This window comes from Eptatretus burgeri, chromosome 8 (genome assembly GCF_056783735.1).
Source record: "Eptatretus burgeri isolate ZD-2024b chromosome 8, Ebu_testis_v1, whole genome shotgun sequence".
Taxonomy (NCBI): Eukaryota; Metazoa; Chordata; class Myxini; order Myxiniformes; family Myxinidae; genus Eptatretus; species Eptatretus burgeri.
The window spans coordinates 62,173,117-62,180,616 of NC_140968.1; positions in this window are offsets into that span (position 1 = coordinate 62,173,117).

The following is a 7,500-nucleotide window of genomic DNA, read 5'->3' on the forward strand; positions in this document are numbered from 1 at the left end:
TATAATCAGGATTAAAGTTCTGCACATTAGGATATAATACTCAAGAACTTTGAGCCATCTAAATCACATAGTTTTACTGCAATAATATATTTCCCAAAAGTTTACTCAATCTCTCTGTGACTATTACTTTAACGGCACCTCTTGTGGGGTAGGCAGTGGGGGGATTTTGACCCCGTTCACAAACCGGCTGAACAGGCGTGATGTTCGACTGGAGCTGATTATGGCAGAACTTTGGAATTTCCAAAAAACGAAGCTAAGTTCCAAAAAAACCCAAAAATGGTTAAGGGTTCAATTTTTATTTAAGGGAACTTAAATATTTAGTAGTGAAGGACTAGTAAATGTGCTCCGAACCCACGAGATGACATGAATCGCCCTCACCGAAATTGACATGCGAATCATCCTGCAAAAACCCCCGGGCGAGCTTGGTCACAAGTAAATCATTTAGACGTGTGCCATCCTGATAAGCCCAAATGAGGGTGAAAATGGTCAGCAGCTTTGCATTCCTAAACTTGTGACCATTTCGGCTCTGTCTTTAAACACCAGAGTATCCCTGTGGAAACCATCCGAGTTTGGGAGATAATGTGGTGGTTTGCATGTGCGTGTTACATTACATATGATGTTATCTAAGATTGGGAAGGTTGGGAGTATACCTTTTTTTTTAAGAAAAAAGGTGCATCCAACCAAAAACGTCACGAGATCTACCCTGCTAATGTCATAATAAACAAGCAAGAGGATGAACATCCACCAATCATTTTTCAATGACTCACTTCCTCTAATCAGGGCACTTTGAGTCTGCAGTTGCAAGGGTGAAATCAAAACGTCTTTTTGACACAATTTGCAGTGCAGTATTCAAACAAAAGAATCAAAATACCAAGATGGTTAACCATAATTGTGTTCCTGGATGCAAATCAGACTCACGAAAATATGGGAAATATGAGAAATATCCGTGATGATTGGTGTTGCGTTCCTGCATATTTCCTGTAAATACCGATGAGCGGCTGCAGTGGAAAAGGAGAGTGCAACGGCCCGATGACTAGCGACCTACCCACAACTCGAGGGTGTGCATCCGTCACTTAATTACACGAGAAACGTATGGAAGTGGGCAGAAAACTCCTTCTTGTAAGCACCGAAATCTTGAACTATTCCAGTGAAATGATACGAGTCTCATAGATATATAACCATTGGAAGTTAATCCAGCCAGTAAAGAAATAGCTCAAATATCTGGTCGTCTTGCTGAAGAACCAGTCATCTTTAAAAATGCTTCGCTACCGGTGAAACCGAGCAATGCCAATGGTGGATCACTCACTATGCTATGGTGTCAGGGAGGGGATCATTGTTTTTCCATGACTTGCTCGGGGCTCAAGAAGAAGTTGATTTGGAGCAACCCACAAATCATCAGAGTTGGATGGTAGAAAACTTGCCATATATTATTTTTCTCATTGTATATGGTAGCTTTACTTTCTACAATAAATATAGGCCGATTGCACCTCAGAGACACCCGGTGTTGTAATCGCGCGCGCGTGCGCGTGTGCGTGTGCGTGTTTGTGTCCAGTGCGTAACTTCTTTTTTTCAAGCTATTTGAGCTTTGGTCATCAAATATTCAACAAACTCTAATTTTGAGAATAAGGAGAACACTACTTAGTATTTAGGTCAAAATGTCAAAGGGAAAAGTCATATTAAGTTCAAATAGCCCTGATTAACCTGTCCACCGTGTTACCGCAAGACAGCCGAGTTTTTGTTTTTTAATTGCTTCTGTGCTTCTATATTTATTTACCATTTGAACTTCAGTGTATCTGCCCAGGCCTCTTTTTACCATTTGAGCTTTTGTCATCAAATTTTCAACAAACCCTTATGAGAGGAAGTACAAAGAACACTAATTAATAAAATTTACTATTTTGTTTTTTTAGCTGTTCTTTTTGCCAAATTTAGTTTCCCCATAATTGCACTATCATTCTAGCACAAATTGCATGATACATTTGATATGCATACGAGCGCAGTGAGCCATGTCATCTCACAAAATCAATGACAAATCACGGCATTGAAGGCATATCTCTCAGACTAATTCACACAATACATTCGATATTTATTGACCGAAACATATCAACCGCTACCTCGTATGTACAGTATATTATGCCCCGGTCACCATTGTTACAAAGGGGTTCTGCGAATGCACGCTGATGCATTGTGGGACAATCGGCCACAATGTGGGTTGACAGGCATGTGACCGGAAACTAATTATTACCTTGGGAATGAAAGAGGACAATGCTGAGGCTTAGGGTCTATTGGCCTGAAGAAGATTGCAAGGAAGTGGTTGAAATGTTGCCTGAGACCGGATCTGCTCTTGCTTGTTTATTACTGAATTAGCAGAGTAGATGTAGTTACTTTTTTGGTTGGATGCGCCAAAAAAATGTGGATATATATATATATATATATATATATATATATATATATATATATATATATATATATATATATATATATATATATATATATATATATATATATATATATATATATATATATATATATATATATATATATATAGTTGCGGTTCTCGGAACTGCATGCATACAACAGATAGGTGTCCCAAGACAGTTATTCCATTATTATACGTGTAGATAGTCCCCTTCCTTTTGTTTAGCGGGACAACAAGGTAGTGCGTTGTGACGATCTAATAGCTAGGGTTGCTTAGATCATTTTCGCCTTCATTTCGTCCCCACTCTTCTTCTTTTCTGATTATTCCTGACATAAATCAGCCACGTGCACCTTCGCTGCAAGGTGGGGAAACTGCAGCGCCGCGGTGAGGGATCCGCTGCACCGAGATTCTCGTTCCCGGGCGAGCCCGAAACCCGGCATGTGCGGCGAGTGACGTGCGCTTGTTGGTGCTGGACTATCGATTCAAGCTTCCAATGGTCTGGGGAGAATTGCCGATTGCATTAAAAAAGGCATGCGAACAAATACCTCTTAAGAGGATGCACAAATGGTGTTTTTCACAGCACGACGATCCACGGTACCCTCTTCCCCGCATGCCCCTCGTCTCGTTTACCACAGCGTGTTTGAGTGTTCACAGCACGATGATCCATGCCACACGGAACACGTACAGAGGCCAATAAAGCCGACTCCACGCCATGTTGGGCAGGATACGAGTGTGCGGGTAGAAGCAGTTGTTCTTTGTTTAACCTCAATACCCGACACATATTGGTGTTTGCCCCGCGCACACGCTGGCAGTCATGTGAACGTGAGCGCCAGCCACGTGCGTAATGGCGGAACAGCATGCACTGTATGGAATGTGCTCGAAAGCAGACACGTACGCCGCTCGTGAAACGTGCATGGATTTATCCATGGTGATGTACCTTCGGTCCTCACTGGCAGCAGTGGATTCTCCATGGATGGTGAACGTCTTCTCATCTCTGCGGCCAGCGAGGCTGCAATCGAGCCAGGGAATGTACAGTGCGGGCCACGTTGGCGTGCGCGGAACGAACACGTTGATTGGCGCTGGTCGGATGCCTGAGCGGGTGTGCGGGACCCTTGACCACTCGCCCGGGGGTTTTTGCAGGATGATTCGCATGCCAATTTAGGTGAGGGCGATTCATGTCATCTCTTGGGTTCGGAGCGCAATATTGCCGCTGTTTGGGGTGGCCTTGCCAGAAACGAAGTGAGGCGGTTTCCAGCCCAAGCTGGCGGGCCAGGTGAGGGGTTGGGGCCAATCAGAGCGCCCAATTCGGGTGATGACATTTGGATTCGGCATGGCCCCTCCCCTCGAGCTGGGGCCCTATAAAAGTCGGGGCAGTCCTTCTGGCCCGGACGGTCTGTGGTTTCCTGCTTCTCGTCTCTGCTTTGTCTCTGCCCACACCACAGTGACCCCACCCGCCTACCTGATCCCGCCCACTACTCCACCCTCGTCCTCTGGACTCCGCCCCTTCTCCATTCAAGCTCCTCCTTCACGAGCACAGTCTCCACACGTGCGGCTTAGGCCAGAGGCAACGCGCCCACTGTCGGGTACCGCACCCCAGAGCATCCCCCCCGAAATGTATTGGTGGCACATCATGCTATCAGGCGCACAGGTACCGAGATTATAGCCTCCCCCTCCCCCCCCCGTTGCATAACTCCCTTTTTATCGCGTTCTGTGTCTGTGTGCGAGTGTGTGTGTGTGTGTGTGTGTGTGTGTGTGTGTGTGTGTGTGTGTGTGTGTGTGTGTGTGTGTGTGTGTGTGTGTGTGTGCGTGCGTGCGCGCGCTGGCGCTAGTCTGCTAAAGTAAGACTGTAGAAGATTGTTATTGTTATTGTTTCCACGTTAAGTCAGCTCTCTGTTCCCTTGTGTAAGTTGCCTGTTTATTGTCGCACCACATGCTTCTTTCTATCTCTGCACAACACACCTCAATAAATCATCACTGTGCCACATATCTTTCCTCGCTTGCTTGTAAATAAATTATCATTAGGAATTTTCCCTGCTCGTTTTTGCCTTTTCTTCCATTGATCCAGCATGGTCCGAATCCAAGTTTAGCCGGGAGTTTATTCCCAACGATCCATTCCTTTTATCCGGTACGTCCTTGGCAGTGTCGCTCGGCTGCATCCGATCCGGAAAAGTGATCCGGTCCGGTAGAGGGATCCGGTTCGGACAAGGCGTACCGAGGGCGTGTTTCCCTGGTAATTAAACCACGTGATTAATTATGTAACCCGATTAACCCATAGATGGGAGGACCCAAGGTCACGCAGTTGAGCTATTGGCAACCACGGTCGGTTAAGCAACCCGCCGCGTCACGGAATTATCCGTGTGTGACGGCCTACAATTCCGGGGAGTCTGGTGGGAACCGACATAGCTTCCCCACCTTGAGGTCTTCTCGTCCGACCCCCGGGCCCGCAACAATATTTATATATGTATATAAATATAAAATGTATATAAATATAAAATGTATATATATATGTATATAAATATAAAATGTATATATATATATATATAAATATAATGTATATATTATATATACTGTATATATACATATATACATATATCTGAGCTCTATATATAATTGTATATGTTGTATAGTGTTACAGCCATCAGATTGGCCAGTTACCCGATCCAAATCCAAATGTCAAAGTGGTTGCGATGCCCGACTGAATTGATTCAGTCACTCTGAGTTTGATCATGGGCCTATCTGTCACAATACCTCGCTCCAATGGAATCACCGAGCTAGTCATTGCGTCATGCTGATTGGTGCTGTGCTCCCGTTAATCTAATGGTGACCGAGCAAAATCACCAGGTGCAAGCACGGTCCTTTCTTGGTGCTATCTGCAGAACCAAATCTGCCCTTTAATGGACATGTTTAACCAAACCAGCAATCAAGACATTCAAATTCACCCAGAGATCAAGTGGTACATAATGTGTTTAAAGCATACGGGGCGGGGATACAAAAAGGAAGCGATACTGTACAATAATAATTAATAACGAAAACCGGTACATACCCACGACAAAACAAAATGAACGGGAACCTTAATTATCTAAGTCTTGAAGGCCTCAGACATTCCTCAGGAGATAGACAGAGATAGATGGCACAAGACACGAAATACCGCTACAGTACCCAACAGGACGTAGTGACTTCAAAGAGGTGACAGGGCCTGGCTGTCAACATTTAATGGCCATGGATTGAACCTGGCTCGAGGGAGAAAGTGAGTGTGGCCAGCTGTGGGGTGGGGGGGGGGGTGGATGGAGCTGAGGTGGCAAAGGCTTTGTTCAGGGAGGAACGCCACAGCAGCTTGTGTGCAGGTTCCACCTTAAGCTGTGCACGCTTGACACCCTGCTATATGCATCACCCCTATTTATACCTACCATGCAGCCGTGACATCAATAACCCCTCCCTGCTCGGCTGCCATTGGCCTGTACTCAGTTTTTGGGTGGGGCATCCTACCTCCCGACCTGTCAATCAGCGCTTTTTGTGCACTTTGCGTTATGGTGGTGGTCCCACCTGAACTTGGCGCTTAATGGCCTGTCAGACACTTTATAAGAACATTAACGACCTTTTACAAAGGGAAGAACATTAAAAAGGGGTGTCAAGGGATGGCGATTTTAGATACACATTGAGGGCAGGGAGACGACATCTCTCCACATATATTGAAATGACGCATATTCTATATCACAATTAAATTACATCACACTTACACTAAAACATGCAATACGGGAAATTTCCTCCCCTCTTACGGCCGAGGGAGTGACACGCCACCGGCCGACTTTTTTTCGGATGTTTTAGTTTCCAGACATTTGCGGACAGATTAAAGTCATTCGTGATTTTTCCAGGATATTGACTTCTTGTGACATCAGTTTGCAAAATGTCAGTTTTATTGCCCAACTAGAAAGTACTAAACATTTATGAATGAGTTAGTCAGTAAGTCAGTGATTAGAAAGAGTCCTCTATATCATATGCCTGTATGATTAAATATATCGCATGGTGTTCAAATCATCATAAAAGGACCCGATCAATGTTTTAATCAGCAAAACAAAGACGTGATTTCCAAAGGGACATGATAGATTGGAGTGCATGCAGCGTGGACTTCCCAAAAGGAATTTTTTCCTCCCCATTTTGAACATCTACAAAGGCAATCTCTCAGGTACACCTGTACAATGGAAGAGCATTTCGAAAAAAAGTCGGAACACTTGTGCAAACTTTGGAAAAGCGCATTCAGTATTTTTTTGGCCAGTTCCGATTTAGATTTGTTCGGCCTTTTAAGGTTGTTGTTTTTTTTTTTAAAGAATTTTTTATCACATTTTTAGCTCGCCTGTTCGAAGAACAGAGAGCTATAGCGATACCCGGCGTGAGCGTGAGCGTCAACGTGAAAATGTTAAAGTTTTTGCTGCAAGTTATTTAGAAGCTTGCCATTCATTTAATATGTGTACTAGGATGCTGATATTTGGCATGGAGGTTCCTTTGGGGTATATTATTGATGTAGTGAAGTTGAAATTTAAAAATAATTTCAAATGTTTGAAATTTTTGACCTGTTTTGTACTTAACTTTTTTGTAGCACATCAACGTTAAAGTTTTTGGCGCAAGTTATTTCGAAGCTTGCCATTCATTAATATGTGTACTCGGATGCTGATATTTGGCATGGAGGTTCCTTTGGGGCATATTATTGATGTAGTGAAGTTGAAATTTAAAAATAATTTCAAATGTTTAAAATTTTTGACCTGTTTTGAACTTAACTTTTTTGTAGCACATCAACGTTAAAGTTTTTTCCTTTCTCATGTTTTTATCTACCACACTATTTATTAGTGATTACAATATACAAATACATATATTGCTTTAAAATTATTTGGATCAGACTTCACTGCAATGCTTTATAAAAAATAGTATTAGACTAGTCTTTTAAAAACGATAAATGTATAAACAGGCGAGCATTGGGTGGCTTTGACACCAATTCTCTGGTTTAAATAGCAATTGCTTTGCCTTTCGAATTTGCATGCACCTGGGAATATATAATCTGAGTTACTGCAGGAAGATTGCATCATGCAGTG